Genomic DNA, 16,906 nt, shown 5'->3' with positions numbered 1-16,906 from the left:
TTCATGTGGCGAGAGGTTTCCTGGATGTGAACTCAAGGAAACAGAACCTGGAATCCATGAAGGTCTGTTGTGAAGTGTTGTATCCATTTGCATATAAAAGCACATCCAACCAGGATGCCATAATTAACAAAGTAAATAAGAGCATAGGGAGAGCCCCACTGTATCAGCCCAAAGGCCCATCTAGTCCAGCATGCTGTTCTCACAGTGGCCAATGAGATGGCTATTACAAGCAGGACATGAGCATGTGGTCCCCAGTACAGTATTACTGACGGAAACAACCTGCTATACACACAGAAGTAAAGCACCGAGGCCTTTAAAAAATTAGAGGAATGGGTAGGATTGGGGCTATATGTGCATGCAGAGGCCGTTGACTTTTTGTGCAGCCTAGTGCACAAAGGTAAGCATCACGTCTGTTGCTCAGCCCACTTTTGCCTATGGCGCTGCTAGTGTTAGATATGAAAGCTAGGAGCTAAATGGCACCTTAAACCTAGGTTATGGGCAGAACAATGGAATGTCTAGGCGTGCTTTTTAATAACAAGAATACAAAGCTGAAAATAAATGAACTACAGCTAAAATATTATGTTCTTTTTTCACATGGTCTAGTCCTTCCCCTGCCCACCCCCCTAATATTCTTTTTTTTTAGTTTTTATTAATAATTTAAACAAATACAACAATGAAAAAAACAAAAACATAACAAAACAAAACAATTCAGCACATTATCAAATACAAAAAATCCCCCACCCCCACCCTGGGTCCTACCCCCACCCCTATCCCTGATCCTTCACAACCTAACTTAGACTTATCTATACTATACTTGTTTCCGGTCACACACGTTGTTACACGGTAAGTGCTTAATTTTTATAACTACTAAATTCACAAAAAAATTATGATTATTACAATGTCAATAACATTCATATAGCTAATTTACTGTCTTTTTATTTCTAGAGTCCTGCTACATCAGAGAGGAGAGACGATTTATCTATATAAGTGCTCAGATAAGCGGTAAGTGACTCCCATTTCCCTACGTTGTCCTCCAGATTTGTTTCTTTCAATATTTCGTGTTTTCTTGCCAAGTTATAATATAAAATTAATTTTTCTAACCATTCCTCCTTTCTTGGGATTTCTTGTGATTTCCATGCTCTTGCGACTAGTACCGGTAGTCTTGCTGAAGCAGTCGCATAGCTCACTACACATCTATCTTTAGGTTTTATATCCTCTCCCAACATTCCTAATAGGAAGATTTCTGGTTGTTTTTTGAAAGAATATTTCAGAATTTTTTTCAACTCATTATAAACTAATTCCCAAAATTCCTTGATACGATCACAATTCCACCAAACATGAATATATGTGCCTATTTCTTTGCAACATCTCCAGCAGATATTATTGGCACTAGGATACATTTTAGCTAGTTTGGCCGGCGTTAAATGCCATTGATTTTGCATTTTAAATAAATTCTCTAACAAATCGTAATTTGGAGTAAATTTCGAATCTCTTTTCCATAATTGTTCCCATTTCTGTAGATTAATTATTTTACCCAAATCCTGGCTCCATTTGATCATATAATTTTTTGTTAGCTCCTCCTCCGTTTCCCATTTTAACAATAATTGATACAAATTCTTAAGAGGGTCTCTTCTCCAGTCTTCAGAGAGTAGCTGGAAGTGGGGAAGCAAGGAAAAGGTCTTCCGTTCCTTCCACTCTGCAGTTTTAATCTGAAATCTTAGGTGCCTACCGTGCCCAGAGCTCAGAAACTGCTGGCCCTAATGAAATTTTCTGTCGCAAAATGCACCTAGAACAATGGGAGTTTCGAACACTGAGCCCTCTCACCACAGGCAAATGGCCCCTGGAAGTTTGCCTATGAGGGAATGTGGCCCTTCTGCTGAAGAAGATTCTGCACCCCTGTTCTATAGCTTTTTTAAAAATTGCAGAGTGTGTCTATTGAGATCAGATATTTATCAAGGGAAGGAGACAATAGTTTCGTCGTAATTTCACTGTGTTTAAAAACAGCAGTAAAAACTCATTTAACTCGGAATGGTGTCATCGAAAAGGACGGAGCCAAGAACAGTTGAATGAGGTTTTGTACTCTTTTTTAAAAAAAAAAACACACACACACACAGCTGCTTCACAATCAAATCTGTCATCTCAGTAAAGAGCTCTCAGGCTACAGCAGAAACTGCAAAATTAACGAGGAGGCCAAGACATTTGGCAGGCAAGTAGCTCACCTAAGTCTCCATTGTAACCTGCAAGCCTGGGGACTAGAATATTGGTAGATTGCCCAAGGGGAAAACAAGAAAAGAAAACAAGTTATAAAGATTGAATAAAGTTAAGGTTGCAAGGTTGAGCAGCAATTAGGAAGCAAACTTCCGAACAAGACACTAAAGGTGCAATCCTATAGCAGGCATTTAGGAACATAGGAAGCTCCCTTATGCTGAGCGATTGTACTGTGGCAAATCACAGTATTGTCTACGCCAGTGTTGGCGAACCTATGACACGCGTGTCAGACGTGACACGCAGAGCCCTCACTGCTGGCACGCTCCCCATCGGCCCATTTGCGCTGTCCCTCCCCCATTTGTTCTCCCACTCCTCCTCACGCTACAGCTTGTCTCCGCTGTTAAAACACGGATCCCTTTTTTTTGTTGTTGTTGTTGTTGCTGGTAGCCAGAAATTGTTTTTTCAACCCGTTCTGTGCTGGGTTTTTGGCGCTTTGGTAGACTTATGTTGGTGCTGCGTGTTAGTTCCAGTGAAGGTATTATTTATTTCTGTTCTCTTCCCCCCCCCCAAAAAAAGCACAGCAGCTTTGGGGCATCCCCCCCAAAAAACAAAGCAACTTTTGCACACACCCCCAAAAAAACCTCCAAAACCAAAATTATGGGTTTTTTCTTGAAGTGACACACCACCCAAGTTATGCTCGGTTTTTTTGGTGAATTTTGACACACCAAGCTCAAAAGGTTGCCCATCACTGGTCTACGCTGACAAGCAGTAGTTCTTCGGGATTCTGGTGGTGGTTTTCCCCAGTCCTACTTAGAGATGCCAGGAATCTGGAGTGTTCTGCATGCTCAGCAGATGCTCTTCTGCGAAAGCAGAGCCCTTCACTCAACAGAGCATCTGTAAGAAGGATATAAGCGCTGTTCTGCTGGTAGTGAGAGAGGCCTGGTGCAAGGATGGAAAGCTCTTCCACCAGCAGCGCTTCGACGAGAGTTTAAGCAGGGCTTACTGAGGCATATAAGAATCTGCAGGATCCTAAACCCTGTTTGTTCCCTGATATGCCCTGCAAAGGAGCCCTCAACCATGCCAGCCGTAAACCTTGCAATGCTAATTTCCTTGCACTACCCACAGGAGGAGGATAATGTGGAGAGAGAAAGGAAGGGTAAGTGAAAGTCGCACACATCCTCCCTGCCCCAGCTGCAACAAGACAGCAGGACCCACAGACACTGGCACCCGAAACTTTTAATAATAAGATGGAGGACACCTAGGCGGCCAGCAGTACATGTGAAAAGGATCTAGGGATCTTAGTAGACCACAAGCTTGACGCAAGTCAGCAGTGTGATTTGTTGTTGTTTAGTCATGTCCGACTCTTCGTGACCCCATGAACCAGAGCACACCAGGCACTCCTGTCTTGCACTGCCTCCCGCAGTTTGGTCAAACTCATGTTGTTAGCTTCGAGAACACTGTCCAACCATCTCATCCTCTGTCATCCCCCTTCTCCTTGTGCCCTCAATCTTTCCCAGCATCAGGGTCTTTTCCAGGGAGTCTTCTCTTCTCATGAGGTGGCCAAAGTATTGGAGCCTCAGCTTCAGAATCTGTCCTTCCAGTGAGCACTCAGGGCTGATTTCCTTAAGAATGGATAGATTTGATCTTCTTGCAGTCCATGGGACTCTCAAGAGTCTCCTCCAGCACCATAATTCAAAAGCATCAATTCTTTGGTGATCAGCCTTCTTTAGGGTCCAGCTCTCACTTCCATACATCACTACTGGGAAAACCATAGCTTTAACTATATGGACCTTTGTCGGCAAGGTGATGTCTCTGCTTGTTAAGATGCTGTCTAGGTTTGTCATTGCTTTTCTCCCAAGAAGCAGGAGTCTTTTAATTTCGTGACTGCTGTCACCATCAGCAGTGATCATGGAACCCAAGAAAGTAGAATCCCTTACTGCCTCCATTTCTTCCCCTTCTATTTGCCAGGAGCTGATGGGACCAGTGGCCATGATCTTGATTTTTTTAATATTGAGCTTCAGACCATATTTTTTGCTCTCCTCTTTCACCCTCTTTAAAAGGTTCTTTAATTCCTCCTCACTGTGATGCAGCAACAGAAAAAGGCTAACACTATTCCAGGCTGCATCAACAGAAGTCTAGTGTCCAGATCAAGAAAAGTAATAATGTTGCTTTATTCTTCCTTAGCCAGACCACACCTGGAATAGTGTGTTCTGTTCTGGGCACCACAATTCAAGAAGAATATTGACAAGGCAGGACATGTACAGGGTGACCAAGATGATCAAGGGTCTAGAAACCAAGCCTTATCAGAATGGATGGGGGAGTTGGGGATGTTTAGCCTGGAAAAGAGGAGGCTGAGATATGATAGCCATCTTCAAATATCTAAAGGGCTGTCACATGGGAGATGGAGCAAGCTTGTTTTTTCCTGCTCTGGAGAGTATGGCCTGAACCAATAGATTCAAGTTGCAAGAAAGGAGATTCCGACTAAACACCAGGAAGAACTTCCAGGTGGTAAAAGCTGTTCAACAGTGGAACCGACTCCCATGAGAGGTGGACTCTCCTCCTTTTGAGCTTTTTAAGCAGAGGTTGAATGGCCATCTGTCAGGGATGCTTTAGCTGAGATCCCTGCATTGCAGAGGATTGGACTAGATGACTCTTGGGGTCCCTTCCAACTCCACAATTCTGTGATTCTATGATTTAACATGTGTCATTTGGCTTTGCATACTGATTTTATACTATAAACAGACTAGATCTGGGCAATCAGCAACCAACCTTTCTTCCCAAGGTAATACTGCTTTGAGGTATCATGAGATCTACTCAGACTGGATTGAAACAAAGCATGAATCACTCATACCTTGTTTGCTTTGGTTCTACTATTTTTAAGTCAGATGTTTTGGCGCGTGAGAAATATCAAATATTGTCTCATAAACGTGCTCTAAAGAATTATACAAGGCTTGTGTGAACTGTGACTAATTCCTAATTACTGGTCTTATGTGAGAATTTTTCCATTCCAAATCCAGTGCATTTTACAACAATGGAATCTGATGGCAGCTTGAGGGAATGATCACATTTCATATGCCTGGCCACTGTCTCATCATTTTTATCTATCTCCTCTCCTTTTTGGAGTTTGGTACCACAGGATGTGATGATGGCCACTAGCTTAACTGGTTATATATATATAGACCATAAGTCCTTCCATGGCTATAAGTTATAGCAGGTCTATGGAAGTGCTACATATCGTTTCCAGTGCAGTATCACACCAGCCTACATAGATTAACCCTTGGGGTTCTTAACATTCAAACACTAGTTTTCCAGTGCGGATTAAGACAGGATTAAGCAACCGGAACGGACAACAGAAATGCTGCATATATGTCTGCTTATGATTGTATTCTGAAGGGGGAAATATTCTGGGACCAAGGAAGCTCAAGGAGTTGTTCCATCATGATATGTTGCAAGCCTGGTTAGCGGTGCGGCAATGTGGCAGGTTCTGAGAGGAGAGAGAGAGATACGAGACCACATAACACTGGTCCTAAGAGACCTACATTGGCGCCCAGTACATTTCCGAGCACAATTCAAAGTGTTGGTGCTGACCTTTAAAGCCCTAAATGGCCTCGGTCCTATATACCTGAAGGAGCGTCTCCACCCCCATCGTTCTGCCCGGACACTGAGGTCCAGCACCGAGGGCCTTCTGGCGGTTCCCTCGTTGCGAGAAGCAAAGCTACAGGGAACCAGGCAGAGGGCCTTCTCGGTAGTGGCGCCCACCCTGTGGAACGCCCTTCCATCGGAGGTCAAGGAGATAAACAACTACCTAACATTTAGAAAACACTTAAAGGCAGCCCTGTTTAGGGAAGTTTTTAATCTGTGATATTTTAATGTATTTTGGTATTTGTTGGAAGCCACCCAGAGTGGTGGGGGAAACCCAGCCAGATGGGCGGGGTATAAATAAATAAATAAATAAATAATAATAATAATAATAACAATTGAGAATTCAATAGGTGAAGGTGGAATTGGATGAATTTGGACAAATTGGTCTGGGTGAAAGGAGACTCTGATTGGCCAGAGGTTCTAGTTGCTTGAGAGTTAACTGCCAGTTGAGGGAGAGGTAGTTGAGATTTTGCCAGCTAAGGAGTTTGGGTGAGAATGGATTTGATGAGGGTAATGTGAAAAATAAACCAGAGATGAGCTGAGGAGAAATGTTGAGGCCTGAACTGAATACCCAGTTTCTTATTAATACATATTTTTTTTGGTGAAAACTAGGAGAAGGGAGCCAGTGACTGAGTTGGTCCAAACAGCTGTCCTGTGTACCAGAGAAAAGTGATACCCGCAGGTTTTTAAAATCTCCCTAAACTGTCCAAACAGTCAGGAATACAGATGGAGGAGTTTTGGGGTACAGTCACAGATTGTCCCCAGTAGCTGGACAGGGCTGTGGGAGTGTTTGGTCAGGGCAGAGGTGTAAGGGCCTGAGGTAAAAACCACTTGAAGGCTGGTATCAGCAACAGTGTCTCCCAAGTCTTCAGAAACTGTCAACAAGCACCTTTATGATCCCAATATAAGTATCAGTATTCCCTTATGTACCTAATATTCTTTTAATAAACCAACCATCTTAGTGTAAAGTTTATCCTGTCTCTAGCATTGGTGTCAATCTTACACCTAAGCTACCAGGTGGTTCGGATATCTCTACTTTTGTTTACTCACAAGTGAGGCCGGGGGAACTGAGTATCCCCGACAATAATAAACAAGGGTTTCTTTTTAAAATCCCAATACAGGACTTATAATGTGTTCAGAGCTGACGTGGACTGTCTTCCAATCATCGTGCCTCAGCTTATTAAGTCAATATATGCACAAGTCTTTTAGTTTTATCATTTTCGATTTCGACTCCCTTCCCCCTCTTTCTGCGGTTCCTTACATTTATTTTCGTCCTTTCCTGCGTACTCCAAATTGCCTTATATATAGAATACTGCAGACGATTAAAAGAATATCTTATATAAACTGCAGGATTTTTACAATAATCCTGTCAATGTCTTGATCTGTTTACAGTTTGTAAATACTCAAAAAAACACTTCCATTCCTTTCCAAAAAATTGTTGCCTTGATTCCCCCCCCCCAGTAAGTTTTGTCATTTCTGCATATTCCATTAGCTTCTGCATCCAATCGTTGGGACGATATGTATGCACAAGTCTTTTCCCACACATGTAGCCTGTTCACTATAACCTGAAGCTGAACAGGAAAGTCTCATTAACCACAGTTTAGTGTTGCTCCAAACTGGGAAACTATGGTCACCAGCTTCAAAACAAACCAGGCTCTGAAACCATGGTTTAAAGTTGATGAAAGATCCTGGCTCCTTCTGTAGCTGGTGACTATAGTTTACCACAGGAGTGTGAAACTATGGCTAATTAGAGGCTTCCTAGTTTAATCACAGCTCATGCCAACGGGAGGAGTGAAGCGGTTCTGCATGGAAGCAAAGGGCTCGTGCATACCTTGGCTTACTAAGACAAAGTGGCTTCTGATAGAGCTAACAGCTGGTCTATTTTCCTACCCCACATACAAACTCAAAAAACAGTAACATTAATTGGGCATGGAGAAGTGTTTCAATTGGCTTAAACAAAGCAAGTTAATAAAACAAAACAAAAATCCCTGAACAGCCACAAACCATTATTCCTTATCCTCTCCGTTTCAGGTGCAATATGAACTGTGCCAGCCCAAATTATTCTAAAGGAATCTGAAAGAAGCAGCCACATCGAGTCATTTTACAAGCAAATACCCCAGAGACAAGCAAGTAGCCTGTAGCCACATAAACCAGAGGCAGTAAGAAGTAAATTTCTTTCAAAACTACACTGATGTTGTTTGATGGAAAATAACCTGATTTCGCTTCGGAATAGCACTTTGTGTTTACATGCCATGTCTACCATGGAAAGTTCTAAATCTCTGGGCAAACAGTGCACATATTTTAAGAAGGATGCTCTGAATTCTGGAGTAAAGGGTGGAATCTCCAGACTGACCACACTCTGCAGTCTGGTTGTGACCTGCTTGAATTCCTGCTCTAGTGAATCACTTATAGATATTCAGTGTTGTTCTGGCCCATGCAATATCCAGCCAGGAAGGGGTCATTTTTATCTGCCACACCTAGAACACGTATTTCAATCACAGAATAAAGGTTAAGGCACATAACAAGCATAGCAGAAGTGCTAATGCCCAAGGCAGGCAGCCTGCTTACTCACACTTTCTTGGAAATAGACGACATTAAGCACAGGGAGACTTATTTCCAAGCAAACACTCTCTAAGGAGGGACAAGTTATTAGCCAATTCCTGCATCACAAGGGGTTGAGCTAGATGACCCTCAGGGTCCTTTCCAGCTCTACAATTCTATGATTCTATCTGCACCATGTACCTCAACACCTGATTCAAGGAAGGTACATGCCGGTAGTAGTATATTGAACTAACAATATATTCTGTTTTTTAGTTGCAGCCTCCCAAATAGTGAAATCCCTCCCTAGAGAGATTTGGCTAGTTATTAGAAGCTGCTTTTGGGGTCGAATGCAGATATAGGAGCTCTTAAATCAACCTATTTCTGTACAGGCGACTCTCAGCTTACATGGGGGTTACGTTCTGGGGATTGTACATAAAGTCCAAATTGTGTATACGGTAGTCAAAACACATTTGGTTCAATGGCTGGTCGGATACCCAAAGCCTTTCCCCTCCAAATGCCCATGCCCTTTCCGTCCTCTTTATTTTACCCAGCACATAAAGCCAAAGACAAGCTCCTACCACAGAAAATATTCTTTCCCTAAAGGCCACCACCCTAATCTTTCAAGGCAGTGAGGCTGCAGGTGACTGTCTAAGGCAGGTGTATAGCCTGCGGCTGCCCACCTCTTGGACTCCCAACTTCCTTCAGCCCCAGCCAGTGTGACCAGTGGTTGGCGATGATGCGAGCTGCAGTCCATCAACATCTGGAGGGCCACAGGTCCCCCATCCTTGGCTCGCTGGGCCTGATTAAAGCTGGTGTACCAAACATCAAGAGCACACCAGGCTGGAAAACGACTGCTTTCGGTATTGTGCATACCCGAAAGGATAGAGGTAGGAAATGGTGGGTTCTACTGTTAGAAACTGAATAGTAAGTCCTTTCTCATTTGTCCATGGAGCATAAACAAAAAATCTGCTTTGATCCAAATTGAGAACAACAACCACCTAGCTATGATTTATGTCGGTGAGATGTACACAACCCCCTCTGTTTCATATATTAATTTACCTGCTGAATACAGGGGTAAATCAAGAAACTAAACAGCATATCCGGGGCTGTGTACACCTCACTGACGTAAAACATAGCTAGGTGGTTCTTCTTCTCAATTTGGATCAAAGCAGGGTTTTGGGGGGGTGGGGTGGAAAGAAACGCATCAAAACTTTGAGCTTTGAGGTTCTTACAATCAAGCTGTATATAAACTTTTTAAAAAAATAAATAAACAGAGCACAGCATTTAATAAGAAACAACAGGACAGATCTAGTCAGATATTTTAATAATAATAATAATAATAATAATAATAATAATAATAATAATAATAAATAGGCTGAAGGCAGTAGATCAGTGCCACCCTGTGTCACGCATTCCCAGGAAAAAACTCTGAGCCGCAGATCCTCCTCCTGCAACTAAGACACAACTCTCTCTCTCTCTCTCTGCCTTTGTGTCTTCAAACTAGAGTTCCTGCTTTCTCTGCCTCTACTTATAACTGGATAGGTGCACGTGTCACGCTGTCTTCTAACTCTGGCGGGTACCTCATTCACAAACAGAAATTCACAGCTATCAGAAGACTGTCCCCCAACAATTCCCTCCATCAGTGTAACACCAGCACCGATCTATCTCAGATCATTAACTAAGAATCCGCCAAACAGAATTTAACGGGCAGCCAGCCATCCCTAAACATCATCCGGATCTGAATTAAGGAAAATCCATTTGAGAAGTTGTGAACGGGAAATGAAAAGGGAGGAATCTCCGAAGGTGTGGACTGCAGACATTGTTTATGTCTCCAAATATACGGTACTTGGAGTAACAGTTAGATTAGTGGGCAGGAAAACAAGTTGATTGCAATATGGTCCAGGGCATGTGTGCTTTCCTGAATTCATCTGTCCACGTTCCGATTACACAGCTGAGAGATGCAAATCAAAAAACCAACCCCCAGACATTATATGCCACATAAACAACCTTGCATAGATTGAAAACGGGGGGGGGGGTAGTGGTGGGGGGGACAAACACACAACAGGAAGTGAAAAGGCAAGAATAAGACCCCGTTCAAAAACAAGGTCGGTCTTTTCGGGGGGAGAAGGAACACAGGAAACGAAAATGAAGTTGAAGGCTTAGGTCAGAGGTACAGTCCGTCCGACCTCCGCCCAGCATCTGATACAACTTCGTGCTGGAGAGATACGGAAAAGACTGGAAGAGGGGGGGGGGAGTTGTGGCGCTATCATGCCACGGGCAGGTGAGAAGAACAAAGCCCAGGACTCTGCCCCAAGTTGTCCCCCTACCTTTGTGCTGCAATACACCTGGAGCCCCTTCCCCTCCCTCCGCTTCCCAACATCCCTCTTGTCTCGCTCCCAAACAATAGCCACCCCTTTCACTTACCCTCTTCTCCGTGTCCAGGCAGAATCCCAAGCAGGCGCGGGGCGGGGGGTGTTTTGCTCAGCTCGCTTTCATGCTTTTCTCGGCCAGTGTCTCCCTCTCTCTCCTTCCTTCTTTTCCCCCTCTCCCCACACCGTTCCCCTTTTAAAACGAGCTCGCTCGCGGAGAGTCAGCCCGGGGAGTGGACAAACAAGTTTCTCAAGTTTGCGCGCTCTCTCTCCCTTCCTCGCTTCCTTCTCACGGCAGCGCGCAAACACACACAGAAAGAGAGGCGCGCACCAGTTGTCTTCCTCCGCGCGGGGAGTGGAAGCGAGAGAAAAAGTCGAGTGCAACGTGGAGAGGCTGAGGGAAGAAGAGTCTAATTGGGATACTCCTGAGAGAAAGGGAAGCCAAATTAAAAAAGGAGGCGGGGGGAGAGAGAAAGACACACACACACCTCTCTGACAAGAAGCCCCGCCCCTTGCCGGAAGGCGAACACGTGACTCGCAGGTAAGGGCGCGAGCGGCTGGGGGACGCCGCCCCCTGCCTACCAGCGCCGCTAAGAAAGGGCGCGGCTTGGGAGAGCAGCCGCTTCTCCGCCTTCGACAGCTGCTGCGTTCACAGGCGCGCGCGCGCGGGCGCGCCGTCTTGGCGCGAGAAGGCTGGGTTGGAAACAGCGCACCTGGCGAGCAAGTTTGCTGGAGCAGCGCGCGCGCGCGCCCTTCCTGAGGCAAACTACATTCGGTTTCCGGTCCTGTTAATTACAGTACAGTATCTGAATTACCTTCCTGCGCTATGTAAGTGGTAGATAGGTGCATCACACGCGTCACTGTCGCCTGTTCCCAAAGAGTTAAAAAAAAAACCTAACTGGTATTGCAGGTGCTTTGCAAAGAATAGGGAAGTTGTAAATCTATAGGATGTAATCAGTATAATTGCCTGGAAATTACCTGAAAGGAAACGAAACCCCTCTCTATTTTGTCTTCATAAGAAAAGCTTGCCCATCTAGTTCAGCGTCCTGTTCTCATAGTGGCCAACTTTGGGAGGCCAGTAACCAGGACCTGAGGGCAACAGTGTGGTGCAGTGGTTTGGGCTAGCCATGGAGATGAAAGTAACGTGTGAAGTGGGGCTTAGTTGACACTTATTTCTCTATGACTGCTTCATAGCTGCCAAGTTTTCCCTTTTCTCGTGAGGAAGCCTATTCAGCATAAGGGAATTTCCCTTTAAAAAAGGGAGAACTTGGCAGCTATGGACTGCTTCCATGCGCCCACTAGGAGTTCTAACTTGCCCTTGTCTCAAACTCCACCACTCCAGCTATATCAAACTACTGTACATTGAATCTAGTGCATAGCTGTCAAGTTTTCCCTTTTCCTGCGAGGAAGCCTATTCAGAATAAGGGAATTTCCCTTAAAAAGGGGGAGAACTTGACAGCAATGATCTAGTGGCACAGCAGTTTTTTAAAAACTGCTAGCGCATTTTCAAAGCTAAGCAGGGTCTGGTATGGTTGCAAATTGGAGGGGGAGGTGTCGCATGTTGAGATTTCTGCATTGGAGGTTGGACTTAGATGACCCTTGTGGGTCCGTTCCAAGTCTATGATTATGTCAAACTCAGGGTAAGATCCTAACACTACATAGCAGGGAAGAAACCCCACTGAATTCATTAGACTTGTTTCTGAGATGCAGCCTGTTTCTGGTATCGTATGGGTTGGGCATCTTTTCTGAAGTGAAAGCAAGTCAACCTTCCTAACAGGATCCATTCAAGCCTTGGGTGTGCCCAGCTTTTCTCTTTGGGTTTTGTTTGTGCAGCTGCACAAACATCAAAGAATGAAGTCATATTGGCTTTTAATAACACAAAATATTGCAATAAAAGTGAGCGGACACTGGTTTTGGGTCTGGTGATCTCGTTTATCAGTTCCTGCAACTTTGTGCTATTTGGCTTTCCATTTCCATACCTTAGGCCTGTGTCCTTTATCCAGAACCTTACTGCCAAATCATTCACCTCAAAGTTCAGACCATGTGGTACCCCTCTTTAAACCCATACCCCGGTTCTCTATATAATAGCACTGCATGCAGCCTAACAAACAAACAATGTCCTTTCTTCAACACCCTCCATACTTTGCTCCCCTTATAGCTCTTCCCTCATAGCTCAGTTGGCAAGAGTGTGGTGCTGAAACACCAAGGTTGCAGGTTCAATCCCCGTATGGGAGAGCTCCATATTCCTGCATTGCAGGGGGTTGGACTAGATGATCCTCAGGGTCCCAACTCTATGATTCTATAATATCTCAGTATATTAAATGGTTTAGAAATGATTTCAAATAAAATAGACAAATGACCACTGTCTGCTACCCTCACTCTTGCTGCTCCTTTGGTTGTTTGGAACATCCTCCCAGAACACGTCTTCCTTCTCATTCCTCCTCAAAACCTATGCCTTCCAGGAAGCCTTTGTCTTAACCTACTGTGCCTCATCCTTCGAGGCAAACTGTGCTTAAGTAAAGGCGGTTGCATTTGCACATTCTCTTCTATTTTTTAATGCTTCAGTCTCCTCCCTCTAATTTTGATAGTCTTTCCCACTATCAAAATGTAAATTGCAAAAAAATTCTCGGTGAATAAACCTGTATTTTTGCTTATGTTATTCCATAAAGTACTTTTATACCGGTGATGCTCTGTTAATAACTAGCAGCCTTATACCCAGCATTGCTAGGAATTCAAAGAAACCAAAAGATCAATACAGTTTTGAAATCAGTGGTTAAAATCAGTACAGTTTTGAATTGAATGACCTCAAATAAGCTCAGTAAGTACAGCATATGAGCGGTTTTTGTTTCTTGTTTTACTGTTTCAGAAATTTCTGCAAAAACCTTCCAAAATTCTTGAACTTCTTGGCATCCCCACCACATGTGCAGGTAGGTGCCTATCAATGAAAAAAGATTGCTATCCTTGGAGGCAATACTTTGGGGGCTAGAGATGGGTGGGTCCACCCCTTTTATCTTCTGCCACCATCTTTCCTGCCTCTCTTTCTGCCACTTCTTCTTTTTAACTCTCTCAATTTCCCCCACACACCATTTTTTAATCATTGCCACCTGCATGAATTAGGAAGGGCTCCATGAAATGAGATCCAGGGGAAGTACTAAGCAGGCTGACAGAGGAGTGTTGTGCTCCTGTGACACCAGACATCCCTAGTGAGATACTTCCCCTGTTTCCTATGCCTCCACCTGCCAGTATTTTACATCCCTCTACGTACAAAGCTTTGTCTGTCTCCCATTTTCTTTCCTTCTCTTTCTGAGTTCTTTTTCTCTCTCACCTGTTAAACTGTACAAAAGGAATTGTGTGCCTAAATGCAGACAATTCCGAGAAAAGACGTAGCAGTGTTGCTACATCTAATCCATGTAAGGATTCCCCACACTTTAAATGAATGTAAATTGGACAAATTGGACAAGGTGAATTTGTGCTGTTTTTCCTCACACAAATATCTGAAAGACCTCCTCTTTCCCTACAGACCCTTGGGTGCTTAGATCAGCAGAGGGGCCCTCAGAGGCTCTGAGTGTGTGGGTGTGCAGCATTTGACAGGGCATTCTCTGTGGTGGCCCCTAAGCTGTGAAACTCCTTCCCCACAGAGTTGTGTCTGGCACCTTCGTTGTACAGTTTCTGGAGAATGCTGAAGGCACACTTCTTTGCTCTGGCTTTTGACACATGAGGTGTATATTTTTAGGACTCACATTATCTTGTATGGTTGTAGGTCATTTTAAACCTGTTTTTAATCTTGTGTTTTAATGTCGTAGCCTGCCCTGGGACCATAGAGTGAAGGGCAGGCAATAAATAAATAACACAGAAATCCTGTTTTCATAAGTAGTTTACTCACTTATCTATAGCCTTGCAATGAGCGTGAGTTGTCCATGTTACTGTTTTTGATCACATGACTATCTTTTCGAACACCATGATGTGGCCGATTCACCTTTTTCTTTATAGGTTCCTCCCTTGTTTCCAAGCTATTTATAGCACCTTCCAAATGTGTCAGCACAGCATTCCCTCACCACCACCTCCAGGTGACTGGTAAATTTAGCAATGGGTTACTTAAGAGTTATTATAGACCAGCAGTGAGGAATGTTGTGACTCTTCAAAAGGCGAATGCATGTCAGGACTAACAATGGGGGAGAGAATTCAATTCACTTCGTAAACATCTCTCATTCGCATTTCCCAAAACAATACGGGAAATGAGATACAGCTATCTTACAAATTTCATAGCTCTCCGAATATTGCAATGTCATTCTCCAGACAAGTAACACACACACACACACACACACACACACACACACACACACACACGATATGCACCTATTGGACCAAAGTGTCTACAAAAAATGCACTGGCTTATGGAAAATTGCTTTACAAAAAAATGTATATTAGGCAAAATTTGTATATTAGACAAATATTCGGAGAAATGTGCGCTAAGATGTTGATGGATTTTCATGAGGACTTTTCTGTTTAAAAAGTTGCAAACAGATGTGGAAATGTGAAGAACTGAATTCAAGACTGAAAATGGAGAAACTAAGAGTAAGCAAAATTGACAGGTCCCTTGTTGAGACTCCTTGAAATTAAAATTACAGTCTTGTGAATTTATATGTGTCCACTCCCTTCCAGATATTCTGTCCTTTAAAAAAAATATAAAAAATAATTTTTATTAATTTTCCATTTAAGCATGTATAATCACATCATTATTATCCACTTTACTTCTTTGGCTCTTTAGAGCCTGTCAACTTCCTTCCCTCTCACCTCTTGGCTTTCAAAAGTAACCTTTATATCACAGCATTTTATATATTTTCCAGTTTTAATATAACTCATTACAAAATACCTCAAAGTTAAAATAAATGCAGAAAGGTAAAAAAAATTCCCATTACAAGTATTCAGATAACCCTGCTAGTGTTGTTAATTGCTTACAACGGTCTTTCAAATATTGTATAAATTTACTCCAGTCTTTTTGGAATACTTGATTGTGCTGGTTTCGGATTTTTCCTGTCAGCTTCTCCAGTTCTGCAAAGTCCATTATTTTCATCTGCCACTCTTCATTCATTGGTACTTCTTGTTGTTTCCATTTTGGGGCTAAAAGGATTCTTGCCACTGTTGTTGCATACATGAACAGTATTTTATCCTCTTTTGGTATCTCTTCGCCTACTATACTCAGTAAAAAGGCTTCTGGTTTTTTAACAAAAGTGTTTTAAAACATTTTCTTTAACTCATTATATATCATTTCCCAGAAAGCCTTTACTTCTTTACAAGTCCATCCAGATAGTCTGTCCTAACTGGAGGAATTCTGTCTGGTGTTGGAGGGTCTAACCACAGGGGAAGACAAAGTGAGGGACACACCAATCTCAGATCCTAGAAGACAATCTAAGGCAGGGCTAGCTAACATGGTGTCTTCCAGATAATTGAAACTACTGTGCCTTTGGCCTAAGAAAATGTTGTTGCTTCTGCTACTGCTTAGTCACTTGCAAAAGAATAATATGAGCGAATAAGGCATGTTTACAACTGTAGACTGGGGAATGATCTATGAGTTATCTAGTCCTGCTTCCCGCTATGGATTCTGAGCTAAACCCAAATGTTCCTGGTTCTCACTGCATCTGTTGGAAAATAACAACTCCTGGTTCAGGGTCGGGGGAGTCTTGATGAATAAATCTTAATGGCTAGAGGTGTTTGAGTTGGATTACTTTGCTGTTTAGCCCTTTCAGTTTGCAAACAGATTTGCAATCTGTATTATCCCTATTTCCTCATAACTATTCTGTGGAAGTTCTCGGGATAATGTCACTGGGTATACTCTTCCGGTGAAGTTCCTTGCCTCACCATCTGGTGCTTTGCATTAGTTTCTGCTGCTATTACTCAGTCATAATCAAGAAACCAAACTCCTCCATCTTCTCAGGAACCAGGATCCAGGAATCAAAAGGCAGTCACGTACTGATGGCAGCCAGAAGACAGGGTTGGAGGACGAGTTAGGACTCAAGAGTGGAAAGCATTCAGGGGCAGAGGGCAAACCAGAAGACAAGACTGGGGAACAACCCAGGAGTCAGGACCAAAGCGCAAGACTAGAGTACAGAGAGACCTTGTTTCTCAAGCAAAGCACCACTGCAACC

At 43.3% G+C, this 16,906-nt stretch overlaps 1 protein-coding gene and 1 long non-coding RNA gene across 2 annotated transcripts in view; one reads left to right on the top strand and one right to left on the bottom strand.

The window, feature by feature from the left end:
* Positions 1 to 11,411, bottom strand: part of ATP8B1 (ATPase phospholipid transporting 8B1) — a 75,667-nt gene extending 64,256 nt beyond the window's left edge. The window contains exon 1 of the mRNA XM_035100983.3: positions 10,816 to 11,411. The gene's annotated coding sequence lies outside the window, so the exon portion shown is untranslated. The remainder of the gene's footprint in view (positions 1 to 10,815) is intronic.
* On the top strand, positions 11,163 to 14,396 carry LOC148684469 (uncharacterized). Its single transcript, XR_015946067.1, has 3 exons — positions 11,163 to 11,301; positions 13,627 to 13,687; positions 14,281 to 14,396. It is a non-coding gene; the product is annotated as an uncharacterized LOC148684469 (long non-coding RNA).
* The last annotated feature ends 2,510 nt before the right edge of the window (positions 14,397 to 16,906 follow it).

The sequence above is a fragment of the Zootoca vivipara genome, chromosome 10, assembly GCF_965207765.1.
Source record: "Zootoca vivipara chromosome 10, rZooViv2.hap1.1, whole genome shotgun sequence".
NCBI lineage: Eukaryota > Metazoa > Chordata > Lepidosauria > Squamata > Lacertidae > Zootoca > Zootoca vivipara.
Note: the sequence above shows the minus strand (reverse complement) of the source record. Positions and strands in the feature narration are given on the sequence as shown.